Source organism: Heterocephalus glaber, unplaced genomic scaffold (assembly GCF_053883595.1).
Source record: "Heterocephalus glaber isolate CG9 unplaced genomic scaffold, H.glaber_assembly_v1.0 deba00001537, whole genome shotgun sequence".
Lineage (NCBI taxonomy): Eukaryota > Metazoa > Chordata > Mammalia > Rodentia > Bathyergidae > Heterocephalus > Heterocephalus glaber.
The window spans coordinates 1,015,992-1,033,882 of record NW_028258332.1 but is presented as its reverse complement, the minus strand read 5'-3'; the positions used below and the strand labels follow the sequence as shown (position 1 = coordinate 1,033,882).

The following is a 17,891-nucleotide window of genomic DNA, read 5'->3' as shown; positions in this document are numbered from 1 at the left end:
ACAGACTGCACCTCCGAGGACCTTGGGGAAATTCCCACTGAGCCTCCAGGGGCATCGCATGAAGTACAGCGAGTGGCAGTCCTGACCTTTGAGACAGTGGCTGCTGTGTTCCCGGGGCCTCTGCTTACCACAACAGAGATGTGGCTGTGGTAAAGCCCGGAGGACAGGGCCACGTGTGCTTCACAGAAGGCCGCTGTGCCCAGGCACCGAGGAGGTGGCCTGGGCCCTGGGTGAGGCTCAGGTTCCTGCGGATGACGGGAGCCTCAGGCGGCCGGGCTGGTCGGTCCTTCTGGGTGCAAGGGGGCCTATGCAGCTGTGCCCTCCACCAGGGACTTGGTCTCCAGCCGTCAGCCAACCCAGGGTGGCAGTGTCCTGAGTCCGCAACGTGGGAGAAGGGGACATGGGGTCCATTAAGCCCTGAGGGCTCCGAAGGGTGAGCAGTGCAGGGACCATGGAGGGCCCGGGCTCTGCCGAGCAGGGGAGGAGCTGCAGGGGAACACACTGTCTCCACGCCCCACCTGCACCCCAAGGACCAAAGCTCCAGCAGAGAAGTCCACAGAGGGCATGGACATCGAGTGTGAGCCCCTCACCTGGCAGCACCATCTCACCCTGGCTGCTGTGATCCACACTCTTCTCAGGTCCTGGGCGGCTCTCAGCAGGTGTGGCCGATGTGCCTGAGGCTTCCTGGGTCACACACAGCTCCCTGCGCCCTGCGCCCTGTGCCCTGCGCCCTGCGTGAGGCCCTGACCCTGCGGAGCGCTCAGCCCTCAGGGCTGCTCACGTCACAGAGCTCACCTCCTCGGCTGCCATCTCCAGGCCATGAGCTCACTGCTCCATTCGAGGGTACTCGACCACCGCCCGTGGCCACCCTGCGTCACCCCGCCCCCCGCGTGAAGGGGCCCTGGGCTGAGTGGGAGAGCAGCCCAGCGTGGCCACAGCGCTGCAAGCCTCCGGGGTCCTCGCCCCCAGCCTCGCTGCTCGCTAATCACGTGCTGTAGACGAATGGTCCTCTGTGAAACTTGGGGACTCGTGTGCAGCGGACACCGACTCGCTTTTCTGCACAAGTGCGCAGGGCAGCAAGTGGCCACCACAAACTGAGCAGCAAGTGCGGTCAGACCCCTGGGTGCAGGAACTCGGGCCAAGGGCGGTGATGGGGACCGGGTAGCAGAGCGGCCCAGGCAGAGCCAGGTCACACGCTCATGGACTCTCTTACTCCACAGCCTGCGGTGCCCGTAGCAGCGCACATCTGACAGCCACAGGGACAGCTGCGGACCCAGAGATTCTTCTCACCTCAAGCAAAAAGCAATTCCAAGCCTTGTGGTGGTGCACACCTGTGATCATGGCACTCAGGGAGGGTGAGACAGGAGAATACCAAGTTGGAGCCCACCCTGGGCAATGGGGTGACTTAGGCCTTGCCTCAAAATAAAAACTTTTAAAAGATTAGGATGTGTGTGAAGGCCTTGGGTCCCATCCCCTATATTGAAAAATAAAGCTCACAAAGTCGTCCCCATCCTTTCCCCAGCCGGGAGCACCCCACGTCCCTCCAGCACGAAGAGAAAGTGGTGTAGCACATCTGGAACTGAGCACCACGGGATGCAGAAGTCTGCACCAGCAAGGCGGGCTTCTTTAATGCTGCTCTTCGAGTGGCGGGAGAAGCCAGACAGGAAGGACCACCGGGTGCACGTCCCCCACAGGAAGCTCAGGGTCCGCCAAGCAGGCACTGTCAGACTCCGGGGCGGAGAGACCCCTGCAGAGACAGCGAAGGGAAACTGCTCACAGTGTGCTGTGCTCACCGCTCACATGCACGGTGTACTTTAGTGGCATCTGCTTAAATCTGGCTGGGGGGAAAATGAGTCACGAAACACCTGCGGTGGTGCGAGTTCAGAACTCAGAAGGAGCAGCATGGGCCAGCAGGGATGGGAGGGTGTGGCACGCGGGGACAGAAATCAGGTCTCAGGGACCCTCGGGGCTGGACAGGCAAGGGACAGGCAGACGGATGAGAGCTGGGTGGTGGGCAGGTGGACAGGAAGGTAACAGGCGCCAGACAGATGGTGGGTGGATGGAGAGGTGGATGTGTAAAACAGGTAGACGACGGAGGGACGGAGGGACGGAGGGACGGAAGATGACAGACAATAGGTAGGTGTGGGCTGTGATGTTAACTGATTGTGTCAACTCAAGCAAGAAACACCCAACTAAATTGGATGGCCCCAGTTCTGAGTGTGGCTGAGGGGACTGACTGAAGGCAGAAGACACAGCCTGGGTAGGCTTGTCGCCTGAATGGAATAAAGGCAAAGAAGGACGGCTGCTCCCGTCCTCGGAGGAGCTCCGGGCGTCTTCACCTTGGACGTCGTCTCCCGGCTCCCGGCTCCCGGAGCAGAGCCTTCAGCCTCGTCATGCCAACCCACACGGGACTCTGCACGGAGCTCCAGGCCTTCGCCTGGGTCCTTGGGTCTCAGCGCGCCCGCAGACCGACCCTCTGCACCCTCCACACCCGACTCTGTAAGGCTGCCTTCTACACCCTTATATATTTACATATCTTCCGTGAAATCTGTTTTTCTAGTGAGCACGGACAGATGCACGGATGGGGATGGGTAGAGAGATAGACGCATATAGACAATAAACAACACAGAGACGATGAGTCAATGAGTCGAGGGATGGATAATAGATAATGACAATGGGGAGATGATACGTAACACGCAGATAATGACGATAGGTAGGGAGATGATAGGTAGATAAGAAATAATAGATGGCAAGTGCAGGACAGACAGAAAGAGGCGATAGGTGGACGATAGGTAGATGGCAGGCAGACAGACAATAGCAATGGTGGGTGACAGATGGGCAGGAAGTGCCAGGAAAAAGACTCCTGTGCACAGGCCTGGAAGCTGAGCTGCGCTTGCCCGGGGTGCAGGTGCCAGCTGCGCAGGAACGCCTGACAGAGGGTGCAAGCAGACCACAGACGGACAGAGTGCTTGCGCTGCCCTGACGTGAACGAGCGTCTAATAAAGCCAGGAGTGACGGTCCTACGTGCAGGGCTCATTTCTACCTTGCAGTGCGGTCTCTCAGCAGGCGTCTGTCTGAGAGCCGGTGTCCCAAAGCGTGCTGCAAGTGCGTTCTCGGCTCTCAAATGTTCCGCCATCGCCTTGGCAGCCCCTCCCGGACTTCCTTCGGACCCAGGCGTAGGCTCGCATTTCTCTCCAGACTCCCTTGCCTTGCTGAAACACACTGGGGCGGGCATTGAGTTAACTTCACCCCCTTGCTCAGTCACAAAGGCCGGTGCTGAGGGCCACCAGCCTCTCCATCTGCAGCTGGATGCTGACTGACTGTGAGGTAGAGTGCGGCAGCAGTCGAGCGTGTGTCCCAGCCGGGCCACTGCAATGCTCCCCAGACCTTAAAGAGGTGAAGGGTGTGATTACTACAAACCTGCCTGTGCCCCCGAGGTTCCTAGCAGGTGTCACAGCGGTTTCTGGAATCACTGGCTCGGGGCTCTGTGGGACCCCACCGCCCACCTCCTCCCGCCCCGTCAGAGACCCCCACCCAGCTGTCCTGGGAACCCTCGGATGCGGCCAGGGCTAGACTGATCAGAGAAGACCCCTGGAACAACGTCATTGGCTCACTCCAGCTCCACGCCTGCACTCTGCGTCTTGCCCAGAGCAGTGGGGCGACCCGTGCAAAGCACTCTTCCAGCCGGTGGAACGCCTCGCAGTGGGCTGTCACTCACAGGGGACATTGGTATGCGCCGCTCGGCGTCCTTGGCATGTTCCTGAGATCTACATGGACTGCCCGCACTTGCGAATCATAAAGCAATCATCCATGATGCCTCTCTTCCGTCCTGATGAGCCCCTCGCCAAGCCCAGCTGCCAGAAGCCATGGAGAGATGCAAAGCAGGAGGGGCGGGAGCTCCTGACATCTCTGCAGGAGCTTGGTCATGCAATAGTAAGTAACAAAAGCAATAGTAAGCAGGACAGAGGAGCTAGGCTGCTTCACACTATTTTTAGGGTCCCTAGGAAGGATCTACCCTGCACTGCCTGGGGTGCGAGGCCTCCCGCTGCCCTTGCTCCTGACATCCACCTTGGCTCCGTGACATCTGCGCCCCTCCCCAGCCCAGCACGCAGTGGCCCCATCATCCCCTAGCACATCAAGAAGTTAGGAGAGCAAAGTTATGTCCACCTGCTTCCGTGTGAAGAAAGAAAGGAAAGCCAGCTGCCCACTGCCTGGACAGAGGAAGCCTATTCCAACAGGGACCGAGGGCCTCGTGGGTCTGAGCCTCGTGTGCCACTGTCCAGGGGACCAAGGCACACGGGGCAGGGGGCACAAGGAGGGAAGGACGCTGGTGGCAGAAGAATCCGGAATCTTTGGAGGGAGAGGACATTGGTATGCACAGAAATCTCTGGGGGTGGGGGTGGGAAGGAAGCAGCGCCTCTGTGTGCCCACGGGTGTTGAAGGTGCGTGAGAACACGTTTGTGCTACCAAAGCTGTGAGCACCGGGCAGTGGGCTAAGCCACATCCTGGAGGTGGCTGAGGCACATGGGGGGCTCGAGGGCAGGGTCAGCTCCAGTCACACTTTGCAGTGTAAGAGGGGAGGACACGGCTCAAGGAATCAACCCTGCACCAGCCCACAGGACACCTGAAGGAGGAAGCACCATGGAAAATATGCTGCTAACGGCAGTTTAAATAAAGGAACAGACAGGGCCAGGGATTTAGCTCAGTGCTTCCGCCACCTGTCTCGCAAGCAGAAGGACCAGAGTTCGATCCCCAGTACCAAAATAAATAAATAAGATAAAGGAGCAGACAGCCAGAATGACTCGAGCCTACTCTGGGGGCACAGAAGGCAGGGCTCGGACAGAGGGAGCAAGGCCTAAAACACGCTGGCCTGTTCTCCAGCCCTGGAGACTGGGGTGTGGAGAAGGAAGATCCTCCGATTTCTGAATGCTATCCAGTCATGCCCAGAGGAGCCACCGTCAGGGCCAGGCTGGCGAGCCCCGGTCTTGGACCTGCTCCACGCCTAGCCCTGCCGGGCTGGACCCCGATCTCCCGCCTCCAGTGCAAGCCCGCCTGGTCTGCCAGGTCCCCATGGCCTCTGGGGATGCACACCACTTACCTTCTCGCCTGTACCCGATGCTCAGCCCGTTCCCGGGAAAAGCTTGCTGGTGGAAGGAGAAGGTGCTTGAACACATGGTAGAAACATAACCTGCACAGGCACTCTGGCCCCGGGAGCCTTCAGAATCACCTGCACTTCAAGAGACTTACGGGTCAAGTCTTTAGCGCGTGCGTAGGTAAACCCGAGTATTATCCTGAAAAAACAGACCAACACAAGGTCTGTACAATATGCTTACTCAATAGTATTTTATTTCTTCACTGAAGAGACCTCAAGAATCTACTTTTGTGTGAAAATAGGGAAACCAGAAGTGATTTCCCTCCCACAGGAAGTAGCAAGGAGCCCATTTTGAAAACTTTAACCCAGATTCTCACAATATTTTTCCAAGGACACACTATATAAAATCAATAAAAATCATTCAATTCAGTCACCAGTGTTTCCCAAGCATTAGGCTAAGCAGGCTAACAGCCAGTTTAAATAACATTTTCCAGCTGTTATCTGCTGGAGACCCCAGAGCAGGACACAGAAGCCATGCTGGAGGCCCTCAGAGTCCAAGGTCTGGACCTGCTCGTATCAATCCCATCGGGAAGCAGCTGACACATTCCTTTCTTGTACACGATTGTGTGCTGAGGAGCACAGACACCAGGCCCCCAGCTCCGGGCAGGCGCTGCCTCCTAGGATGCACCAGCAGCCCCTTCCCGGGGGCCTCCCTGGAGTGGACTTTCAGCCACGTGCACAGAAGTCACTGCACCTCAGGTCTACAGTGAGCTGGGGAGAGGCAAAACCTCAGACACGTCAGAGCCCAGACCCGGGGCGCTTAGCTCTCAGGGGGCCCTTCCTCCTCAGGACATCCTGTGCCACCTGAAGCACACCTGCCTTACAAAGCCTCATCGGACCAAGCTGCGCTCAACACTGAGCACCTGCAAATCAGCCTGAAGACACAGAAAAGGTCCCGGACTCACGAGCAGAGATGCCTGGGAGACACAGCCAGCTTCGCTGAGCACTTGGCTGCTAGAATCTGGCAGCGACTGAGCAAATGTGGCCTCACGGGGTCTTCACAGCCTGCACCATGTGCCTGAACGGGAAGAAACCTCTATTTTATTTTTTAAGACCACATCCCACAGTGTTGCCCAGGCTGACCTCAAACTTGTGATCCTCCTGCCTCCGCGACCTGAGTAGCTTGGATTACAGGTGTGCAACACCAGGCTTGGCTCAGGTCAAATCTCATACAAAAAAAAGCCAAGAAGAGCCAGAATTGCCACACAAACTGCAGCAAAGTAAGGGCTCTTTGAGCCTCAAGTCTCCAGCAAATCAAAGCTGTGTCTGGACGGCCGTATAACTGAGACTGGAACTCCGTGCTCCTGAGGGTTCATGTTGTTGCACAGAAGGGATCAGTCACTGCTGTTTTCTCAAAGGCCACCCTGAAGATGCCTTCTTCTGGTGCAAAGAAAAAGCCTGCTCGGGCTGCAGACTATTGGCTGGGACATACAGTCCTTCAGGAGCCACAGGCACAAGCAGCTCCTCTCCATGATCCTGGTCATCGCCCCAGGTTGAGAGACCGAGTGCCAGGTGGGAACGGGGTTGTCTCGGGTTGGGGCCAGGGCCACTCCAAGGGAGAGGCTGGGGAAGAATTCCCCGCCTCCTTCTTTTATTTCTCCTGGACTGTAAGTGCACTGGGCCTCCTGAATCTGCAGAGCCAGGCAGAGGGCAGAGCGGCGCATCCCTCCGAACCTGGAAGCCACGGTGTGCACGGCGGGATGAGGCTCGCAAGAAGGGCGATGACAGATGAGCAGCAGGAGCCGGGCCTGTGATCCGGCTGCCTCGGGCGGCACCAGGTGCTGGTGAGGAATGAGGCAGGCATGCAGAGGCAGCCTGGGACAGGGGTGCTGGGAAAGTCCCTGCCCGCCAGCTCGCCCACCTGGGCCGCCTGCAGCTGCGGCAGGGGTCCCCAGCTGGCACGGGACGGGGCGGGTGGACACGCATGAGGCCTGGGGACCTGGAGCTGCAGTGAGACACTCTGCTAAGGGGCCGGCTTTGGAGGATGCGGGAGGGGCCGTTATTAAGTCTTCAGGCCGGAGGTGCTCACCTGTGACTGCAGGGCGAGCGTGTCTGCTGCCCACACCCGTAACCCACACTGTCCCAGCCACTGCGGGCTCAGCCTGCGCCCCACATTCTCATCAAGGGCTCCTTGTCACGTGCCCACGGTGACACTGGCGGAGCCCCATGCCCACCGCGCTCTGCTTATCAGCATGTTCCTCCTCACAGCGGTGCTCCGGCGCTGTCAGCCGGCTGCAGATCTGCCCAACAAGAAAGCGAGGTGACCGGGGCTCTGATCCTGGGGTGCGGGACGCGCCCGGGCCTTGTCCTGCAGCTGGAGGAGAAGGGGCCCCTGGTGCCGGGCAGGGGCCTCTCTCCCAGCCCCTGGGGCTCCTGTCAGCCCCGAGGGCCCCATGAGCATTCCAGGCCTGTGCCCGTTGCCTGCACACACGCTCGGCTGCTGAGTTGCCATTTGGCCTGAGTAGCCCACCCATTTTCCACAGGGCGGCCCAAAGGCCCTCAGGGCTTGTCCTCGGGCAGCCAGTGTGACCGAGAAGGGGCCCGACGGTGTCCAGCAGGCTGCCGGGGTCTGCAGGGAGACCTGCAGGCCTAACGGGGCCGCGTTTGCAAGTGCTCCACTCTGAGCTTCCTGCCTCGAGCTCCTCGTCCGCTTGCCGCCATCGCAGCCGACGGGGGACAGAGGAGGCACCCACCTTCTCGAGGGGCCTGCGAAGGCCAGGACGGGAGGCCGGAATCACCACGGGGCCCCTCACTCGCATCACACCACTCCCGTGCCAGCACGGGACGGAGGAGACCCAGGAGAGCCTGGCCAGAGAAGACGGGCAGGAGAGCTTTATAGGAAATCAAGCAAAGGGTAGATGGTGCAAGGAGCCTGCAAGCGGGTCCTGCTGGGCAAAGACCACCCTGCACTAAAGCAGGAGGCCTTCCGGTCGGTGACCAGAGTGCACGAGCCACGCAACAGGACAGTCCCGTCAGAACCGGGGCGAAGGGGACCAACAACAGACAGGCGCTGATGTCAACCAGTTTCCAAGCAACGAGGAAGTGCCCACTCCGCATCACTGTGCAGCACTCCCCGCTTCGTCCCTGCCGCTCTCCAAGCCCACAGGCATTCGAGCTGCACCACACTGCTGCGTTTACTCTAGACAGCCCAGGGCCTCACCGCTCACAGGCAGGGCTTGCCCTTGGCGAGGTTTGCTACAGCAAACTTGTGTCCGGAGGCGGGGCCTGGGGCGGGGCCTGGGGGGGGAGGTGGGTCCCTGGGGCGGGGCTGGAAGGGTCCATCTCCCGCCCCTGCTCCTCCCTTCTCTCTGCTTCCGGTCCCCCATGATACAAACAGCTCTCTTCCTCTAGGTCCTTCCATAAATCTGTTTATGCCCAACAGGGACTAAAGTTTCTGAAACTGTGAGCCAAAATAAACCCCCTCTTCCTTTAAGTTGCGAGCCTCAAGTGTTTGTCTCAGCAACAAGGACGTGACTGAGACCCATACCAGGGTGAGGGCTTGGGGCACTAACGACGTCCTCAGAGTCCAGGGACTGTGATCATCACCATCAGCTCATTGTATCTCTACTTAGTCACAGCGGGCACACTGTCGCCCTGCAGCCTGTCCTGGAGGTCTGCAGTGACGTCGCAGTGGGGTCTGCCTCCCGCCCCGGGGTCTGCCCACCCTGTCTGCGGTAGCGCTGCTGCGAGCTTCAGACCCGGCCTTACGGGACGAGGCCGTGCGTCCACCTCTGCTGTCTGGGCCTCACTCTTGGAGCCCAGGCCACCGTGGGGAGGCCCAACCCCGGTGGGGAAGAGGTCTGTGGATGCACAGAGAGGGCAGAGGTCACCTCCAGCCTCCCTGGCCAGTGCCAGAAAGCAGAGGAAGGCAGCCCCAGGCCCAGATCTGTGGAAGGCGCATGGCTCGGCCCTCTGAGCTCCCAGGCCTCAGGACCGGGTGCAGCTCGGGGTTTGCCATCGGGGCTGACAGGAGCTGGCTCTGGTTGGGCAGAAGCTGGAAGGGCCTCCAAAGGCTGGTGAGGGCCACAGGAACAAGGAGTAGATTGTCTGGGGCTGGGCAAAGGGCAGCCCCGGCCGGACATCCACAGCAGCCACTGGACCCCTGTGTGTGAAGAAGCCATCCCAGAAGTGGGTACCATCACCCTGGGCACCCAGGCTCCTGGCCACAAAGCCTGGTGCAGCCGTGGCCCTGAGCCAGGTCAGCATAGCAGTGAGTGGCAGAAGGGTCTTATTGGCCCAGACTCTCTTCCCTAAGGAAAGGGAGCTCTGCTCCTCCACCCTCCAGGAAGCTGGGAAGAGTGGGTGACCGATGCAAAGATCAGACGAGACAATGGTGGGTGGCCTTGTCCCAGAGCAGAGCGGTCACCCCTCGTCCCAGCATGCCTTGGTGACAGCCAGCACGTGTGGCCCCTGGGGGTGGCTCACTGCAGGGAGAACGGAAAAGCCCTTACAGAGGAGGCAGAATGGTGATGATCCAAAACCCTAGGCCAGTTCCAAGTCCGTTTCAGGTTTTATGCCCTAAACTGTAGATCTTTAAAATTTATTAACTGAATCCATCTGTTTTCTGAGATTTGAGCTCCCAGTGATTAAGCAAAACTGAAAAATAAGGCAAGGTTTCTCATGAACTTTGGAAAACCCAGCAGCTAAAATTTGTTCAGTCCTGTAACACGGAGGGTCTATGAAGAGCACTGCTGCACCTCACAAGCTGGCTCTGGGAGTCCAGGAGCTCAGGGTCCTCCAGGACCAGGCTCCCAGGCCTGAGGAACAGGGGGATGCTGGCTGTGTACACCTGTCCCTCAGCCTGCTGGGCTCCCGTAAGACGCATGTGAGGCTGGCACTGGTGTGAGAATACACAGGCTCCAGAAGTTGTTCTGATATCACTCTTGAACACACAAAAATAGGTAACTGACCTAAAATTAGTTACTTGAGACTTTTCATGCTGATGGAAAATTATGTGCAAATTCTGCTCATCCTAAAAGTGCCCACTGCTTAATTTGTCATCTACCAGGAGAGCAAAGCATGTGGCGATAGATTTATTTGTTGGAAAACACAAAATTTTGGAATAAAGAAATATTTCCCTATGAATTATGCTACACATACATGTTTTGGAATCCATGATGATAAAATTATTTTGAAAATGATGTTGCAAACTGTGAGTTTCTTTGGCTCATACTTGTAAGATCTGAAAACCTGAAGTTTCAGCTCATTTGAACAGATAAAGTTCTAAAATCCCAGTTGATTAGAGCCTTATTCTTACTAAACAATCCTGAGAAATTGAAAGATGAATTTGCTGGGTAGCTCATGTATTCATTTCATTGTACAACACTGCCCAGGAGATTTGAGGCATTTAGAGAAATTTTCCTGTTTTTCTCCCCTGCAATTGATTTCTCACTGCACAGAGACTCGGAGTTTGTGTTGACGGCACAGCTGGCTGGAGGCACAGGGGCCCTTGCTGGCCCGAGGTCCTGTGACACCCAGGGACTATGGACACCCTCCACACGGGAAGCAGGGCTGGGCTAGTGGGGACATCACAGCCTCTTGGCTTCTGGTCCTTTCCCCACAGCAGGCAGCAGCCTTGACCATCCAGGACACCCTGGCCAGGACTTGTGCCCACTCTGCTATGGACACCAGAGGGGCAGGAGGCCATAGGCCTCATCAGCTGCATCTGAGGTCCGGAAGTCCTGTGTGTGACTGGACACCGAGCCAGTGCCACCGCAGGAAGCCCCCAGCTCCCTTCCTCCCTCCACTTTGTCAGGCCAGGGTGCAGCGCTGGTCCTCAGAGGTGCCAGGCTCCGGTCTTCCCATTTCACAGACACTGTGCACTGTCATTTACACTGATGTCCCATCCTGGGACGGCACAGACTCAGGACAACTCAGCCAAGTCCACAGACCCCCGGACTCCCACGAAACAAATACTCAGAAACACAGGGAAGAGGGCTTGAAAGCCACTTCTGTGTCCACCCCAGGATTCCCACATGCATGGCCACACAATTCCACACATGACCAAGCTGGAAACAACCCAAGTGTCCATCGCTGGCAGCAGCAAAGGTGAAACAGAGGACCCAATGGGCACTCCAGCCGCCGGGGAGGCCACAGAATCACAACTCGCCATGAAAACAGCTCCGGGACTGTGCCTTGCATGATTCCATTTCCATGGCACTCCCAGAGTGGGAAGTGAGGCCGACCGCTGTGGCAGTCCCTGGCCCTGCAGGTGGGGTGGGGAAGTGCAAGAGGCCTCAGGGGGTCTGGGAGGAAGAGGGGCTGGGAGCAGTTAAAGCTGGCTGGCGAGGGGACACTTGCAAAAAAGTGTAGGTTTGTTAGAACTTACCAAACCAAACCCTGACAACTGCAGGCACAAAAATTATACCTCATTAAACTCTTAAAACAGTTCCAAGGAGCCATAGTTTGCACACGAATTTCATACCCAGCCAAGCTGTAGTCAAGCAGGAACGTGAGGTCATCCCAGACACATGGGGTCTCGGCACAATGGCTCCCAAAACGCTCTCTTCCGAGGCTCCTGAGACATGCTTTGGCAAAGCAGACAGAAAGAAATGCAACTACTGAAGAAAGGAAGCATGCGTTTCAGTTCACTTTCCCATGGCTGGGACAGAGTCCCTTCCACCCACAGCCCAAAAGAGAAAGGGTTTATCTGGCTCATGGTTTCAGAGGGTTTAGCCCTTGGTCACTGGCTCCAAGGCAGGACGTCATGGCGAGAGGGCTTGGTGAAGCAGAGCTGCTCAGTTCATGGCAGAGAGGAAGCGGAGAGGAAGCAGAGAGGATTGTGGAGGGCAAGAGAGGAAGGCTCTAGGGTCCAGGTGTAGTCTCCAGGGTCACCACACACCCCGTGACCTACCCAGACATACCCAGGAGTGGGCTTTGCTAACCTCCCAGGTGTCCCTCCAGCCAGTTAAGTTGACAGTCAAGATGAACTGTCACCGTGCACCACCCAGCAAAGAAGGAAGCCACTGTGGGGCAGATCAGTCCCGCCTGAGCACGGGGCACAGCTGCCTGCACCCCAGGATGAGGGTCCTGGGCACACAGACTGTTAGACTGTGATGCACATGGGGGTTTAGAAACTCTGTTCCCAGGTGTTCAAGAGATGAGGTGAAGAGTGCATGACATGGTGCTGACTTCCTAGAAAAGCAAGCAGTGAAACAGCCTTGCAAACACTAACTCCGGGAAAAATGAAGAGTCACATAACCACACATATTGCTTGGCCTAACAGTAATAAGAACGAGTGATGGAAGGAGTCTGGGAGCTCCATGATGGCAGGCCAAAGCCCACAGCGCCCACAGAGATGGTCCAAGGGGAGGGCCAACAGCTGGGGTGGCTGTGTCATAGACGAGCGGACCCATCGCACCATGACCCCAGGACCCGAGAACCCCGTCAGCAAGGGTCTCAGCACAAGGAGCGTCCACAAAAGAGTGAGGCTGAGAGCCTGGACAGGCACTGGGAGCCATGAGGGGATGGAGGCAGAGGCTGGAGCACAGCGACCACATGGCGGCTGGAGAGACTGGTGGGTCCTGTGGTCTAAGCCCCACGCATGACACTCACCACAGCAGCCCCAAGCACTGCTCCCCACGCTGCCTGCTCTGCCCCTGCACCCAGTGGCACTTGGGATGGGGCTCCCCACCAGGTGCTGCAGGGAGGGCAGCCCACAGCCTGTGGCAGGCGCCAGACACAGCCCTCACAACAGCCCTTGCCCAGCGGTGAGCCCAGACAGCCCACTCCACACCCTCTGGACTCGGTGCTGCTGGCTTGTGTTTCTGGGGCTCACTGGTTTCCTCTCGCAGCCTGTCAGCTCTGCAGCCAGCACCTAGAGGAGGGGTCTCTGCCTGCCAGGAGGCTGCCAGAAGCCGAGAGCCAGTGCCCTGGGATAGCGGGGACAGCACGCCCCACAGGCTTCACAGAACCAGGCCGGGAAAGTCCCTTAGGCGGTGCAGTCAGAGAGCCAGCCTCCCCTCAGAGACCCCAGGAGTGGACGGAGTTCTGAGGCACAGCCCCGTGCATCTGCCCATGAGTGGGCCCTGGGGCTTCCTATGTGGCTGTCATGGATGAGACCATGACCCTGGCCCTGGGAGCAGCTGGTCACCTGGAAGCCGACTCGAAGGAGGAGCAGGCTCCGTGGGGCACAGGTGTGGCCTTGGCAGTGTCACACCTCAAGAGGCAGAGAAACACCCAGAGTCTCCCGTGCTCTGCTCCCAGTGGTAGGATGGTGAATAGTGTCTAATTGTTTATTATTTTGTTTTCCCTAGAATCAACCTGTGCTGCCAGCGAATCTCCTTGCACACTCAGGCGAGGTCAGAGAGGGGCCTGCAGATGAGAGCAATCAAGCTGCACCCCAGGAGCTGCAGCTGCAGGGAGAGGGGCGGGGACCCAGGAATGGGGTGCGGGAGGCTGGTCGCAAGGCTGGGCAGGGCGGGCGCACAGCCTAGGTTTGCCCCATGCTCTCCAAGGCGTCCGGAAACCCCCACTGCTCCAGACCTGGCAGTGCAAGGACCTGAGGGCTGCCGGCCGGGGCAGCAGGGCTGGCATGGTCCTGGGCTGAGGGGTGGGTCCTGTGCTTGACTCCAGGTCCCCTGCGGGGGCTGCAGGAGCTAAGGGACCAGGGAGGGAGGACCTGGGGGCCAGTTCTGGGAGGCTGGGGTGCAGGGAGCGTCAGAGAATCCGCCCTGGCGGCGTCACCATCGTGGGGGGCTGGGGACACCTCTGCAGCCCCCGCCCCACCTCAGGGACTGCACAGCGAGGCAATTTCAAGCCAGTCCCAGGGCGTGGATGACTGGGACACCGATCTGCAGCTGCAGTGGCCATCCTTGCTCCCTGCACCCACCCCTCCCGCCAGCCTCCGGGTGGCCCAGGGGCCTCAAGGCCGAGGGCTGCAGGGGCGGTTTCATCCAGAAAGTGTGTGGTGACGGGGATGCCACGTTGCCCAGTTGCTCCCGCTGCATTGTGATCCCAGCTTCACTCTGCATCCCATAAACAGTTCTAAATAAGCATGGAGACACACGTTTGCAGCTACAGCGGGAGTGTGTCTGAGAACCTACGGTGCCGTGCGCGAGGCGCCGTCCACACTGAGTTGCACCGAGACACTGTCTGTCCTGTGCTCAGGAGGCCCAGCCCCTGATGTCGGCACTGGGAGGCTCAGGGGGAGTGCTGAAGAGGCTTCCACCAGCCCCTCGGATCCACCACGGTCCCCAGGCACGGAACACATGGAAGCAGACGTGTGGGATCCCGTGTGCCAAGGGCCAGATCCGAATCACAGCCCAGCCCTGAGGAGCGCCTGGGGAGCCAGACACCAGGGTGCAAGGGCGAGGTGTGGGGACCCAGGACCTCAGCAGGGGGTGGCCAGAGCTTCCCGTGTGGCCTCTGCTGGGATGCCCGGTGTGTGGGCTCAGAACCGCATGTGACCCCGTGCCTGGTGTCTCAGGGGACTGAGTCTCACTCACCTGCCTCTGTGTCTGCCCCTCACTCCTGCCTTCAAAGGGGCCCTGGGCCCACTCGAGGGTGGGGTGCAGGGGACCTTGATTGTGGGACCGAACCCCTGAGGGAGGTAGGGCGGTGCCCCCTGGGTGGATCAGCACAGTGGGAAACCACACTGGCTGAGGATTCCAGAGCCAGGAGCGGAGATGAAGGAGGAGCAGGGGCCTCACCACCCCGTGGGACATGGAGGACCGAGGGCAAGTGCCTGTCTGTCTGCTTGTCTGTCTGTCTTTCTGTGTCTCCTGTTTAAAAGCAGGAAGCCATTCATGAGGCAAAGCCCTCCGACCAGATCTCCTTTTACAGGCCCAAGCTCCTAGTTTGGTTCCCATGGCAACCAACTGTCAACAGGAGCTTGGAGGAGACAAACGCTCAGGCCCCTCCCAACGAAGGTGCATCCTCGAGGGGCAGAGGGAAGGGCAGCAGCCACAGGGCATCCAGGTTCCTGCTGAACGCTGAGGACCTGGGCAGCGGGCAGAGGCCATCTCAAGCCACACCTGTGGGAATCAGGCCCAGAGCCCCTGCCCCACAGTGGGCAGGGCAGCAGAGACCTGCTGGGAACCACACGGTGGTGGCCTTCTTGGTGTCCGCAGCTGCGTGTCAGGCCCCTGCCGGCTTCCTCCCCACATCCCTGCTGGGCTCTTTCACCAGGGCTCTGCATGGTTGGCACCTTCCACAGGGGGAGCAGCAGCCACCCGTGTGTCCCCCCCAAGGCTAGAGTCAAAGGCAAGCTCCATGGCCTGCCAGACACTAAAGCCAGGGCCCCTCACTGCCACCTCCACTGCCTGGCCCAGCCGCCGTCCCTGCCCTGGGTGTGGGCTCCAGAGACACAAACACGAGGCCAGCTTCGAGCCCTATGTCCCCTGAGCCAGGCCCCGTGCCCGTGACCCTGGCTGTCCGTGACCAGCAGAGACACTGGCTGGGGACAGAGGGACAGGCCACGGGAGACTGCGCAGGAAAGGCAGGAGTGGAGGACGGTCCCCTATTACTGCCTGTGGCATGGGAACCAAGGCTGTAGGCAGGGCTGTGGCTGCCTAGCAGACGACAGGGCCCAGTGAGGGCAAGGCCGGGCTGGGCCGGGCCACCCTGGGTGTGAAGGGCGGCACAGCCAGAGACTTCCTCCCCCCTCCTGGGAGATCAGCTCTGAGGCTCCTCCACCCGCCGCCACGGCCCAGTGGAGTCTGCTCCCAGTGACAACAATGCCCGTCTTAGAACTCAGTGTCCACGTGTACAAGGGCTGCAGCCTGCGTTCCCCATGGTGCTAAGTGACACAACGTGGCATTGGAAGGGAGATCCGAGGAAGTATAATCACCAGGTACCCGAAGGAAGGAAGTCACTGGTCCCACAGAGAATAAATGGAGGTGCACAACAGGAATAAAGAGCAAAAGCCATATCAACGTAAATACGAGGTGCTCAGAAGGAGGCAGCACAGCTGGGCAGGCGGGTGTCCTCACATTCCCACTGCCTGGAATGTGAACAAGATGGCTGGCACTCCAACAGAAATCTTGGACACGAGGAGGCCTTGGCAATGAAACGTGAGTAAGCCACCTCAACCCAGGTCTGTTGTCACAGGCATCTGAACCTAATTCCTAATGGGGTTGGTCAGGCTGTTCCAATCCTGTCGCCTGAGCAGCTAGAACATGACTTCTGCTGGCGGGCACAAGCACACTAATTGCATTGTATTTATTTATTTAGGGTTTCTTTACTAGCAGGCACAACCCACACCTCCCATACACTCCCGTGTGACAGGGACTGGGATCCCCAGGCTCTGTCCCTTTTAATCACCTTCATGCATAATGTATCGGTCAGTCAGGTGCTGTGTAACAAATGTTATGCTCTGATTCCTTGTGACCTCACAGACGGTTGGCTTGGCTGGCTCTCAGGGGCTCTTTGCCGGTGCCCAGGAGGGAGTCTGCACAGAGCTGACTTCGGGCAGCTGCCTCGGATGTTTGGGTGGCCAACCTCCTGCAGCCTGAGGGGAAGCCAGGCACAAGTAGGCCAGCACCGTCCCGTCCCTCTGCAGAAGCGCCATCGGGGAGGAAGCCACAGAGCCACACCAGCCTCAGGAATGGGGACAACACAGTGCTGAGGGGAGGGACACGCAGTGCTGCCATCCCCATGCTGGAGACGGTGGGTTCCACCCGGGGGATGGAGCCAGCGGCCTGGCACCCGGCATGCTACAGAGCCAGTGTTGCACCCACGGGTGCCAAGGATGCCCCTCCACACCGGGCACCCCCAGGTCGCCAGGCCATGTGCTGAGCCACCTCAGGACAGGCAACTGCCAGCCGAGACTGGGCCTCTTCCCCATGCCAGACTGCAGGCTCCAGGGCAGGCATGAACCCCCAGCAACACGGAGCCCTTGAACCCTGCCGAGCCTGGCTGCCAGGGTCCAGCAGATCCATCCCAGGAGACTTTGGAAGAACAAGACCTCAGGCCTGAGCCTGCTGTGGCCTTCAGGAGACACCAGATCCGCAGGTACCACACTCTGGGCATCTTCGGGGCTGCACAGACCCGTCACTCGCTGTGTGAGAGCCATGCTCAGGGTCCTAACGCCATGCTCAGGGCTGCCTGGGCAGGGCTGGGGACGAGGGCTGCATGTGGCCTCCCTTCCCGAGGCCTTTGGGGAACGGGCATCAGGACTGCAGCTCCCAGCAAGGACTCAGCGTGGCTGGCAGAGGTACTGGTGATGTGGTCGAGACCATGAGTAGGAACTCAGGCACACCGCCAGGCCCACGGCCCTCACCCGGAGGGGCAGCTCCCCGGGCAGCTCCGGCGGGGCCAGATCTCCGCTCTCTCCTCAGTGTCCGGGGACCATGCTGCTGGCTGATCTTCCTGCAGTCCCAGAGCCGGGCCAGATTAAACCATGGAGGAGCTGTGGAGACAACGCTGCGGTTTACAGTGACGGCTGGCGGGCGCTGCCCAGAATATTTTTCCAGTGAGGTGCTGATGAGAAACGGCTCTGAGGACCATAAAATCGATCTCGTGCATTTGTCCCGACAGCTGCTTGTTCCAGGGAACTTTGCTTCAAATTCAAAATAAAGAGCCTCACTGGATGTCAGCCTTGGGAGGAGGAGACCAGCCAGCGAGGCAGGCCCAGCCCAGGTCACCCGAACACTGTCCGGGCAGGTCCAGGGCACCTGCCTCCAGGTGTGCGACTTGTGACAAAGACACTAGGCTGCCCACTGACGGGAGTGGGCCCTGCACCAGGCAGGTTCTCTGGGGAACAGAATCATGGAGAACGTGGTTTTGATCATGCACGGGG

The 17,891-nt window shown here is 59.1% G+C and overlaps 1 protein-coding gene across 1 annotated transcript in view; it reads right to left on the bottom strand.

The window, feature by feature from the left end:
- Ndufs6 (NADH:ubiquinone oxidoreductase subunit S6) overlaps window positions 1–17,891 on the bottom strand; it is a 77,089-nt gene that overhangs the window by 2,912 nt on the left and 56,286 nt on the right. The window contains exons 5-7 of the transcript XR_015442158.1: window positions 6,058–6,170; window positions 3,044–5,291; window positions 129–1,747 (exon numbers count right to left, since the gene is read on the bottom strand). The gene's annotated coding sequence lies outside the window, so the exon portion shown is untranslated. The remainder of the gene's footprint in view (window positions 1–128; window positions 1,748–3,043; window positions 5,292–6,057; window positions 6,171–17,891) is intronic.